The sequence below is a fragment of the Prinia subflava genome, chromosome 1 (genome assembly GCF_021018805.1).
Source record: "Prinia subflava isolate CZ2003 ecotype Zambia chromosome 1, Cam_Psub_1.2, whole genome shotgun sequence".
In the NCBI taxonomy this organism is placed as follows: domain Eukaryota; kingdom Metazoa; phylum Chordata; class Aves; order Passeriformes; family Cisticolidae; genus Prinia; species Prinia subflava.
Genome location: NC_086247.1, coordinates 92916250 through 92929089, shown reverse-complemented (window position 1 = coordinate 92929089; position 12840 = coordinate 92916250). Strand labels below are relative to the sequence as shown.

Genomic DNA, 12840 nt, shown 5'->3' with positions numbered 1-12840 from the left:
TACCACGGAAGAGCAGCATAGCTTTCTGGTTCCTCCATCTTCTCCAGTGTGCTCTAAATGACATCTGAAGGATGGAAAGAGTGTCAGCTCTTCTATCACCACAATATTTGGATTCCTACTCACACATTCAAAAAAATTCTGAGAGACTTAATTTAAACCAAGCCTGAGCACTTGTGGTTTTCTTAGCCCATAACTAACTTTCAGTTTGCAAAAGTCATTGGAACATTAATAATTCTTGTCCCTTGAACCACAGATACTCCATTCCCATTTATTTATCTTTCTGTAAACATATTTCTTGCTTCAACAGAAAGCAGGTACATCCTACACATCTAATCAGCACTATTACAGCACCTCAAACCCAATTTCAATCAAAGTTATAGTACCAGACTATTTTTATACACAGAAAACACAAGTGCCTATTTTAGTTGTAGTGGGGAACTCTGCATTTTTCACACATCCCTTACTGCTTATCAATGAATAATATATCTCTGTGTAATTTACCTTCGTATATACCTAATACCCAGGGCTTAGAAATGACACAGATGAGGCATGATGGAAGTAGGTCATTCTGGCATGACAGTGTTTACATCATGTCTCCATTCAAATCTGATCCCCAGGTTTACCAACATGTTTGCTTTTCTCTGTTCAGGAGGATCCAAATCTGGAGTAGAATGCTCATTTCTAGCATGTTTATAAATCATCTGCTCTTTTCTCCATTTGCTTATTTTAGGCTACCAATAAATTCCTCCTAACCTGATGATTTCCCTGTCCTTCTCTACTCCCACCACCTCCTTTCCTACAGGTTGTTTTTCCCTCACTGGGATTCCAGTGGGTCTTGTGCACAGAACTGTAGACATACATTGATTTAAACACAGAAGTTCAGAAGTACTTGGGAGTGGAGGAAATGTTACAAAGAGAGGATTGTAAAGCTACCAGTATTTCAAGCAAGGCTTTTTTTTTTTTCCTTTAATTCCACCCTCCACCACAGAGGACCCTGTAAAACAAGGGTCCCATTTCTGCCTCATCCAGCCTGATTCTGTGCTGCTCTCTCTCTTGACATTATTGCAAGTCTCATGACTCAAAGACGCAGTTACCAAAGAGAAATGCTCAAATGAGAATGTCATGACCAGTTGACCACAAATGCTACCATTATTCATCGTTAGGCTGAATTATTCCTGCCCACCATGGATCACATCATTATGCAAAGGCATGAGCTAAGAGTATGGGAAAAGACTGGCAAAAGGCCTCTTTAAGAGGCATGCCAAATTTCACCAATTAATTTCAAGAACAAAGCATATCTATCAAGGTAATCTTTATATATTCTGAATACTTTAATGTTAAAAGAAGTCAAGGTGTTTATTTCTGAACTTCCATGCACACATTTCCCTGAGTTATGTTTTCAAAAGAGGGAATTAGATATTGTAACAACATCAACATATAAAAAGATTCAGCAGTTTTTTCCGTAGCTTCATACATTACTGTGGTCATTTCTCTTGGCAGAAACATTTTAAAATCTGCAAGAAAAGATCAGAAACAAACTTGACTTTCAGATTTTTTTTTTACTTTCTTTCTTTTTTAAATATGAACATTGTCAGACTCATGTTTAGCAGGAAAATTTAGGGGTTTGTCAGTGCATTTATTTTTTCTAGGCTCTATACAGAGAAGTAAGTTTATAATTCATAAAAAACATCCACTAGTGAAATAAATGAAGAAAAATCTCCCTCAAGGGAAGACTTCTTTTAAATTAGAGAGCAGACTAATCAAAGAGAAAATTACAGCAACCCATTTTCAGGGCACCACCACACGAAGACCCAGTTAGCAATTACACACATACGTGACAATAAGCCACACACGGCTTGAGTATGCTGGAGCTGGACCCACATGGTATTGCAGCTGAGTGTTTTCATTCCTCTGCTGCCTGGGATCATAGTGGTAGGACAACTGTGACAGGCTTTGGCACACATGTACAATCAGGAGTGCTGTCATCATCCTCACATTGTAATTACTGGCACAACTGAGGGCAAGCAGAGGAGATATGAAGGGGTACAGCAAAGAGAGCACAGCTCGAGATGTGCTGCATTCCTATGAGCAGCATCAGTGGGTGCTGAGATAAAGGAGCTACAAGCATCTCTTTTATTCAAGAAATGCAGGATCTGAAATGAAGCCACCAAGGATCCCAGTTTGTGAGCACAAACACATCATTCCTGACTTCAGACTGACCAAGCAAAAAGCAGCACAAGCTTCACTTCCCCCCTTTGTGCCTCCATGTACTGTGCCCTTGGTGTGTTCCCCACAGGAAGAGATATGAAGCGGAGTTGCTTCAGGAAACACAGAGGAGGGAAGCAGCAGCCACAGTGCAGCTCCCCAGCAAGCTCAAGGGTTCACCTTGCACTTGCACTCAATTTCCTCTTGACAAGTTGTTAAACAACCACCTGACTACAGCCAGCCCCCTCAGGGGCCAAGTCTAAGTGTGTTATTGCACATTTATGCGAGGAAGGTTCTCAGATTTGAAAGTATTTTAATGAAACAAAAGATAAAAATAAATTTACCACACTTAGAGATTAAGTGCATATATATTCAGATAACTACCAACTCCCAAAGAAAAGACTTGATGCTTAAAATATTTTGACAGAATGGCATGTAGCCCACAGGTCCCACAAGTTGCTTGGAAAGCAGAAGTAGGAACAAATGTATGGCAAAGATTTTGTTAATATGTTCATCTTACCTATACCAGCTAGTCTGGGTTGATTAGCAACCTCAGGAAAAAGATCAGGAGGCACAGAGAGGGAAAAGAAGCAATCACCCTGCACTCCTGCACTTTAAAGCTGCACTCATCCCAGGTTTGTATCATGCTCCAGTTTCTAACCCTTTAGCCATGCTCTAACCTTTTGCCAGTAAAACACACTCAGCAGTTTCCACAAAAAAAAAAATCAGACCTCCTTACTACAGCTGAAAATGTGAATTGCCTCCTTCTCCTGCAGGCAGCATTAAGGGGTTGGGGGGCTCTCCCAGCTGTGCTGCATCCTCAGCACAGACAGGGGCTCTGGAAAGGGGAACAGGGGAGGAAGAGGGGTCAGAAAGCAGTAGCTGCTCTCCCTAACCTGAGCAAAGCAGCAATGAAAAACTGCACATTGTGAGGGCAAGCAGCCTACACACAGCATGGCTGGAAAGTGATGTTTTAGGATGACAAAAGGCTACACTCTGATGAAGTTGTTTAAAAGCCTCACACAGATAGTGGACTTAAGGAGAGATGGAAGAAGTTGCTTACGCAAAAGGAAAGGAAAAAAGAAAAGAATAAAAAAATGAAACACCTCTCCTCCCATCCCATTTTTTCCCCTTCTGTAATCTTGAAAAGAAAAAGACCCACATTTGGTAATTCTGCCACAACATTTCTAGCAGCTAGGGAAAGACAAATATAGGGGAATTCCATTTACCCCAAAGGTTGTATTTTGTTTTATTTCAGCTCACTTCAGCTTTGTTTTGTTTGTTTTTTACCTAAGGCTTTGAACTCTTTTTTTCTTTAATGATTCAGGAAACCCTACAGAAATCATGTCCAGGTTTAATCCCTATGCCAAGTTCTCCACCTCTGTGCTTCACACACTGCTCGTTCAGTGCACGCCTCACTCGCCCAGAGCTCCTCCATGCTGAAACCCAGGCGGAGGGAATAAGAAACGACTCAAGCACCTCCCACTAATGTTGCAGCAGTCATTCATTTCCACTGCTATTCTGAAATCAGAACAAACACCCAAATTAACAAACTACAGCAAGAGAGTTCTATCTGAGAGCAGAACAAAATGGTGGATTTTTCACACCTCGTTGGCCATTTTTGCCTCCTGCTCTATTTTATTTCTCTTCCCTTCCGTGAGATACCATCCCTCTTCCCACTACCTCCCTCTTAGGAGGGCTTGCAAAGGACTGCAGGGCAGCAGGGTGCAGATGCCAGAGCCCGACCTCCATCCGTCGGTGGCCAGCCCGTGGCCTGACCCCATCCATGGCCGGCCAGGCCCGATGTGTGAATGAGGCCTGGTGCTGGTTTCCATGGCAATGACACCGCACACCGAACGCGCGCTGCCCATGCTGGCATTTCTTTCTCAGAGGTACACGACACAATAGTCTAAGCTGAAGACACACAGCTGTGCTTAAGGCATGCAAGGAGGAGCCACCACCGTGGCGTGAAGGCAGAGCTCTTCTCTGAAGCCTTTCCCATGAATGCATCTTTTTTTTCCCTCCAGCAATCTGTCCTAGGTAAGCTTGAAGAGCACCAGTTTCAGCAGCTCATACAGATATGTGGCTCATACATGCTTGCAGACGGGAGAGACCATGCCATCTATATATGGTCAAACAGTACTTCCAGTGACCCCTCTTTACCCTCTTATGTCTGAGAGAGTTTCTTAAGGGCTTTCCTCAGAACCACAAAGCCGGAGCTTTAATTCCTGACCTATTTCCAAAGCTCAGCGAAAGCCAGCACAGATGTATGTTCACCACAGAAACATCCTGTGATTTTGTAAAGCAATTTAAAAAAAAAAAAAAATCTGAAGTTGCAAGGCTAAGCACTCTGAAAGCTCTTGGATCAAAAAAGTCATTAGGGAAAAAAATAGTTATTGTTTGGTTTAATGTTTTCCATTTTAAAAGAAAGTGATTTTCATTAGATGAAAGAGCTTAATGGTTTGAACAAAAATCTAATGGTTTCAAACCTCCAGCATGGGTGCAGCATTTGATAACTAAATATTTCCTAATGGAAGGGCAGAAAACCCACACTGCACAGGACAGCCCTCAGCCCCACCACCTTCCTATCTCACTCCTGCCAAGGGGCTTAGGACATCCCTTGGAGACAAGCACAGGTTCCCAAATTCAGGGTACATCAAATTGTTATTCTCAGTGTCCTATTTTTGGGCTGGCCACTGCTGGATCAATCATTCCCCGGGATTAGGAAATGAGTTGATCCATTTTCTCAAGTCATAGAAATATTTCCCTGCCTTGACAATATTGGACTGTAAAGACCTTTTTCCAGAGCCGAATATCTTACTCAACCCTGCCAAGTAACAAACATACTTTTCAGGGCTTTTTAGCTCTCGCTGTCTTCCACAAATGCCAGACGTCAAAGACTAATGTTGCCTGACGAGCCATAATTGACACAATGACAACCAAGTATCTCATATCATCATATAATCTTTTTTTAAGAAGCGTGGCAACCTTTCCAGCTATCCACATTTCCTTTAAACATTTCACTTTAAACTCAGTGAAATGAGTTTTAATATTGGCAGTTTAGTATAATGAAGCATTTGCGGGAGCTGTAATGTCTTTTTCTCATTTTGCTCCTAATCGGCTCCCATAATTTGCGCTTAATTCAGATTATCAACGTACCACTGCTATAAAGGGGAGAAAATTGCACAGTTTGACTGTAAAAGATTAGAAATACTGCTGAAAACCTAGCAGGTAAAATATGAATGCACAAAAATAAGAAAGTTCTCACACCTGGCATGAGAAAGTGTACATGAATACATTGAAAGTTCCCAAAACCCTTGGTCTCCTTTCACACACTGTATAGAAGAGCACGCCAAACCCCAGAGAAACATTCCCACTTTGGGGGGGAGGAAGTAAACCACATGCCTTCCATAAATAGCACCCTCCTCCCTTAAGTAAACCCTGTGCACTCAGCCTATGACTACACTACAGTTTAAATATTTTGCTAACCTTATGCTATATTTTCAGCACAGCAAAAACCAACACTGCAAATATCTGCCCCCAAGTTCTAAGCGGGAGTGCTTAAGAGGCGGCTTTTCTTCTGTTTAGGAAAAGGGGTGTCCTTGCTAGGAATGCAGCCCAATTCATCCTTGGTCATCTGGAATGGCTCGGCTCAAAGGTCCCGCTATTTACCCACAGCTAAGAAATTGCCTGGCTACGCTGCCTTTATAATGAAGCTGGCTTACACTGCACAAGGGAAAGAGAAAGAATAGCATCAAAAGAATCAGTCTTACTGGGACTTTTAAATGAGAAATCAGCTGAACAAGCCACTATCCAAGGACAGAGGAGGAGGTTCCCTTGCACACATTACACGATTTAATTAATTAAGGCACATACCAGAAGCTATTTGAGTGCAAAGACACAGCTCAGCTGAAACAACAGGCTGGTCCAGAGCCACTCACCAGACTTGGTTTGGCGGCATCTGGGAAGACACATGCAACAGGAAAGGCCACGTTCGGTCTGCTAGAGAAAAGGTAGACATCTCCCTTTAAACTTTGCACTGCCTCACCATACTTTCAGCCATGGAGTGGAGCAAAGACCAAGGAACACTGATGAGAAATCAGCACCCATTCAGCCCTCCTCTAACTGTGGCCCCCTAAGTGAAAGAATTTGCACTTTGTGTCTTTGGACAGGCCACTCCGGAGGATATATCATGTATGTCTCCTTTCCCACTCTCTCATCAGCAAAACATCACTCTTGCTTTTAAAACCTTGATGATAGGGAGATTAAAATCAGGGAAACAGGGAGATTACAATGGCAAATACAGCAAGCCTGACCTTTCAGTATAGGAATTCTGGGCTGCAAAAAGCAGGCTCTGGGCAATGCAGTGTAAAGAAGAAAAAGCAGAGATAATCAGATAGTTAAAAAAAAAAAAAAAAAGAAAAAAAAAAAGGGGGGGGCGAGAACCCCAACCACACCTCTGAGTAACTGAATTAAGAGTGAAAATTGTAGTCTTTTGATCTGTCTGTATCACAGACACAGCTATCAACAACCAAGCTTGCTTAAAATTGTGGTGTTTAAAATAATTCTCTCAACACCTTAATTGCATTGGAGTTGGAGGATTCAGCAATATCATATACACAGATTCTGTTTTCAGTATTTTGCTTTACAGAAATGGCTAGAAAGTTTGGACCAAGAAAATAGAAGCTGAAAGATAGCCTTGAAAATGAAAAATAAATTAGGAAAACAACTGCAAAATAACCCCAAACAAACAAAAGAACAACAAAACAAACACACAAAAAACCCAAACCAAAACCAAATGCTCCACATAAGTAAAACCTCCTGCAAACACTGCTGGAAAATAATCATTTACAAGTTGGGTACCTCAGATTTCTAAACTCCAGCAGCCTACCTGGGCTCTCCCCATATTTGTCTTCATGGATTACACAGAACAACTTTCACGGTACCCTAGTAATCTTTCAGTTAGGGTCACAAAGGATGTCACTTCCCTCTACCTTCTTCACCAATTTTCCCATAAAGGAGAGGAAAAAATTTAAACCATAAAACAGCTATTTGGAAATCAGGAATATGAGGGCTCTGCTAGAGCTGACTGTCATGTGAACTCATTCTTTGCATTTCCTATCACAGGTAGCTGCCATGGCTGCACAAATCTTTCCCAGGGTAGAAGACATTCCTGGGCTCCTCATTCAAGGGCTCTGATTGCCCCCTGTGAAACAACCTGAGTCTTTCTATAAAAAAATAAAAATCAGTGCTTCAGTGTTCTTGATACATGCTGCTAAGGCAGACCCCACAACAGATCCAGAAGGGCACACCGAAAGTCAAATTCTTCATACACTTTAATTACAGTTTACATAAAGTGAAAGGGAGGTTAATAAACTCAGTTCATTAAAAAAAAATTAATAAGAAATGACATTCTTGTATGGAAGAACAGGGGACTTAGCCTTCAGAGAGCTGATCAGAAAATATATATTACATCCAAGAGTCACCTATAGTCCTCAACTGGGAAAGAGGAAGGAACAAAAGGGGCAGGGAATTGAGAAAGGAACAGGAGACCTTATTTAATAAAATCTTTTACAGAGAAATGTTTCTCATTAAACTGGTCCCTCTATACCAGAGCAGCAGATTCAAAAGGTTTTCTCCCATGCGAGGTCTCAAGACCATTGAACACACGCAAATCTGCAGACAGAGGAAGCAGAAAAGCGTTTCAAGCAGCAAAGCTCAAAGAGCAGACAATGGGTGCCACCTCCAGATAGCAAGGAAGCATTTGCCCGAGAGACCCATGGCCACCCATATTTAATGTGGATAACTGAGAACACGCTCCATTCTGGCCAATGTGAGACCCACCACCACAGCTGCTCACTCAAAGCACTGGGTGGCCCTGAATGCTTCTAAATGGAAAACATGAATGCAGAGATCTGGGTGGTGTTCTGTGTGCAGTGGCCTGAGAAGGAGGGGGAGGCAGGCCTGTCCCCTGCCAAACCCTGAGTCACAGCCCCGTGCCAGGGAATCCCACACAGAGCCCTGTGCACCGAGATGCTGGGATGAGCTTTAAGGAAATGCCACCCCAAACCTGCTGGTAACACCATGGAAATCACCCAGCTGTGACACATTCTTTCTGACGTCGTGTTTTGGCTACCCCAAGTGTGACACCACTGCTTTCAGTAGGCAGAGAGTGTGAGAAAGGCACTGCAAGCCACGGTTACTCTACGCACTTTTCCTCACCCCGTCTTCACAGCTCCACATCCATGGTTACTCATCACAGGTCCCCACCTGTCCCCTGGAAGTGGCTGTGCCTGAAGTTCTCCATACTAAATTTGCTTCTGAATGTGCAGTGGGGAGCATTAACACATGATCTGGTCTATGATTAAAAAGGGATTACTTTTTTTCCCACCAAACAGGGTGGAAGGGAAATTATAAAGTTGCATCCAGAAGAATATCATTTCTAAGTTAGACACCTTCAGTTTTAAAAAAACCTATGAGGTTCTAATTTATTAATGAATAGCTGCTGTCTTTGTAATTTTGTCATACTTATTCCATTACTGTCTGACACTTCCTATTGTCACTGCTTGAATTTTTAAACACTTCCACATGACTAGTGCTAATCTCCATGTTTCATGGAGGGCTGCTAATAAAAGGATAGAGATGCATGAGTGTATAAGAATGATTATAGTTGAACGTGCTCTAAAGCCTGCTCTTAACATCTCTCAATTTCTAGCATTTCTCCCTTCCCCCTAACTCCCAGCATCTGAAAGGAAAAGAAAAATGAAGGAGAGATATCGTTCCCCTTTATTTTGGCTTGAATGGGATTTCTTCCTGATCAAGAGAGAAAAAGAGAATTCCTTCTCAAAGCAAAAGGCTCCCAGAACAGAGTGCAAAGATGCAGGACTCATGTATGAAACAAACCTTGGCAAGCAAACAGCAAGCTTCATAGCTTGATTTTTCTTTCAGAAAATCTTGTAGAACTGGTATAACAAGCTATTGTGAACAGCTGTTTTGAGGATACAACCTGCAGTAAACAACCCCTGATTTAAACACAGGATTACCTTCACCTAGACAGTCTTTCATTTGTTTATTCCCAAGGATTTCAACACCTCTTTTACCCTGATTCTCTGCACCACAGATTTCCAGCACAAAGTACAAAGGCCTTATGCATTTGAAAGCACTGTTAAAGCACCTTTTTAAACTCACATTTTCTTAAAGTGCTCCTATCCGCACCTTTTAAGAACCATCAAAGAACGATACTGAACATTTCCCTCCCAGTGTGTTCTATTGGGTCTGTTTCCCATATCCAGATTAGGTCTTATTACTGGTCCATGTCATTCCACACACACTACCTTAAAATAGCTTAGATGCATAAATGTGAGCAGGAAATTTTCTTAAAATTCTATGAAATTTACACCTTTACTGTAAAGGTCACCATGGTAAACAGGGACAAGTGACTCTGATTGCTGCTTAAACACATGTATTTTGTGCAGTCAACATTGGTTTTCACTGTCTCATTCCAATGGCACCTTCTCCTTGTTCTGTGTGCACTGTTTACATGGGAAGCCCTTGATCCATTTAACAATTTGCAAGTACCTCTTGCACTTGGTGTGTGGGGTGAAGAAATATTCTCTACTTTACTGTGGTCCCCTATATTCAGGCAAATAGGGCTCAGCTTATTTTGTATTTCTGTCTTCTCAAGCAGAGAGGACCTGCATTCCAGCAGCTCTGCTCTAAACCAAATCAAAAGAGGCAGTAGCAAGCATGATTCCAAATCTGTCAAGGGCACACCAAGAGAGCTCACTCAAGCAGAGAGTTTTCAATTAGCTATTAGAAAGAACTTCTTTACTCAGAGGGCAGTGAGGCACAGGAACAGGTTGCCCAGAGAAGCTGTGGGTGCCCCATCCATGGAAGTGTTCAAGGACAGACTGGATGTGACTTTGAGCAACCTGGTCTAGTGAAAGGTGCCCTTGCTCAAGACAGGAGAGTCTAGATTATTTTTAAGGGGCCTTCCAAAAAAGCCAGTTTATGATTCTATATCTGAAAGACTCGCATCAAAGACACCTGCTTCAAAGAGAGGCTAACACAACTGCTACAAGACATTGCTTAGTTGTTTGGATATTAATCTAAGAGCAATCCTGAGCTGCAAACAGTTCATAAGATATAAAGTTTTCATTTTCTATGACTTTCACAACTACCCCCACATCACAAATCCCAACTCACAGTCAACTCACTTTACTTCCAGAAAAAGTAGTATATTACTCCTACAACTAACAGTGTTGCACATAAATCAGAGCTGCCCAATTTTAATGCAATTGGCACATACACTGACAATTTAACAGCAGCCCTAAAGCTATGTCTAGCTTGCATATGCACACCTATTTACATGAATTTTTACCAAAAGAAATTCAAACCATCATGAGAGCTGTTTGTTCTCGTGATTTCTCTTCAACATTAATGAAAAGCCTGCTAGCAAAAAAATGTTCTTTGTCACCTTGAAATGACAGGGAAACTGAATATGCAGGCTGGGCTTTGAGGGCTATACACAGCTTTAAAGTTCAACCTGGACATCCCAAAACAAAGTTTTCTAAACGCAAAGGCCCTCAGATCTCATCTACTGAGCTCTTTCAAATACAGGACAAAATCTAAAATGTACTACTCTTCTCACTACAAAGAAAGAAATATTGCCAATCCTCCAGGCAATGCTTTGAAAATTTATTCCTTCATGCCTTTATATTTAAATAATGACATTTGTCAAAAACTTGCAATGATTGTATGTTAGACCTTTCAATTCTCTTTAGGTAACAAGATCACACTACCAGTGGTATCTTTATTCATTCCTAGGAATCCCTAGGTAAACTGTCAGAAGGGACAAAGAACTCTGAAAGTCATGAGGCAACATGATCTACTTGTCCAGGGATAAAACAAGAGATCTTCTGATCGTGAACCCAGTGCAGGTCGAATTTACAACGTGAATCAACTTTCTGAATGCAGGAATTGAGCCTAAAATGGCTTGCACTGGTGTGGTACCCTAGTATAATATAAAACAGTAACTGCTTACTTTCTAAACCCCTCTCTCTTTCATTCCTCTCCTCCAGGAAATAGTTACAGACTATTTTTTCCAAAGATACCTAATTGACTACTGCAGTCTCAGATCAAACAAGTATTTGCATGCTTTAATTTATGTCTACAAAGTTACTTCTGGGCACAAAATAAGAGTTAGACCAAAGCTAGCTTAACCAGTTTTTGACAGCCAAATATACACCAACCAGCCTTATTGCCTATTTTGCATTTGAAATTTAGTGTTGATTCACAATTTTAAAAAATAAAACTAAATGGTGCAGTCACAGCAGAGCTGTGTTGTAAAACATAATTTGAAACATATCTGCCCATTCAATTTGTGCACAGTATTCAAATGCCAGGCTGATTTCTCTCTCTACCGTGATAAGGGCATATGCACAAGGCAGAGGAGCTCATGAATTCACAGGCCAGCAGGTGCTCTTGGGAATTTCCCTGAGAGGCACTTCTGGTGCTTGGGAGCCACCTTGCACCACTTCAGATTAACCATAGGTCAAAAACATGTACTGAGGCAGTAACCAACACTGAATTTATAATGAGCTCACCCCACATTAATGTGATTTTATAGCCACAGCCACAGTTACAGGCACTACGCTGAGCTGGCTCCTCTCCTCCTATTATTTTAACATTCATATCCTTCCACCTGTTCTCATCAGTCCCATGGCGTGAAAACACATTGCACAGTTGTAGATAAATTTTGTCACATTTGCCTTTTTACATTTTGACAGTGAAACAAAATGGAATTATCCTACATAACAAATACCACCACTGCACTTACCACACAGAGGTCTGCCAGCCTCCTTTTCCTCCCTGAGCAGCAGTAACAGCACACCACCCTTACTTGATGAGGTTACTCCCTAAAGTTTAAGACAACATAAATAAATAAACAATTAGGATTGTTATAAATTCTGTGAAGTTTATATACATCTCAGCAAGTTTGAGGATCTGTAATACTTAAACTGTTTTAAGCTCACATTTTCCTGAGCTCAAAGATCAATATCTGTTCTAAGTTTCTTCATTCAATTCCACTTTTTGAGTAATCAAAGTTCATAAGATTGCCTATCAGTCCATCTATAAGCTACTGAAACAGTCCTCTGACCCCAAATGACATGTGGTATATTTTACCAGACCTTTCAAGTGTTTGACTTTTCCTTTATTCCTCCACTTTTCCATACTCTTTGATTACTTTACACTTTGTCTTCAGCTTCTACTCTTTTTGTTTTTCTTCATAGGGTTTTTTTCTCTTTTTCCAAAACTTGTTCTCTGTTCCCATCTCCCACATCTATATTAATGTCTCCCTTACTGAGCAGAGCTGAGCAGTCAAGATGAAGCTAAGATCTAGAGCTAGCATTGTCCAAATGGATTTCAATTAAAGAAAACAATTTTTCTATTGCTAAAAGCAACGTTGTATAGAATATACACATGATTAGAGAACTTTATAATACAGAAAAAGTGAGTTCCATTTGTGTTGAAGTTATTCTTACCCTAGAATCTGCTCTTAAGTGGATATTGAGATGTTAAACATACTAGAATTTCACAGAGATTTCATAAAATACTAGCTATGCTTAATTATGT

The 12840-nt window shown here is 41.1% G+C and overlaps 1 long non-coding RNA gene across 3 annotated transcripts in view; it reads right to left on the bottom strand.

The window, feature by feature from the left end:
- The window catches only part of LOC134553686 (uncharacterized), a 257762-nt gene that overhangs the window by 63163 nt on the left and 181759 nt on the right, over positions 1 to 12840 (bottom strand). For all 3 annotated transcript variants that reach the window (XR_010081137.1, XR_010081136.1, XR_010081138.1), the window contains one exon: positions 12044 to 12122. This is a non-coding gene — a long non-coding RNA (uncharacterized LOC134553686). The remainder of the gene's footprint in view (positions 1 to 12043; positions 12123 to 12840) is intronic.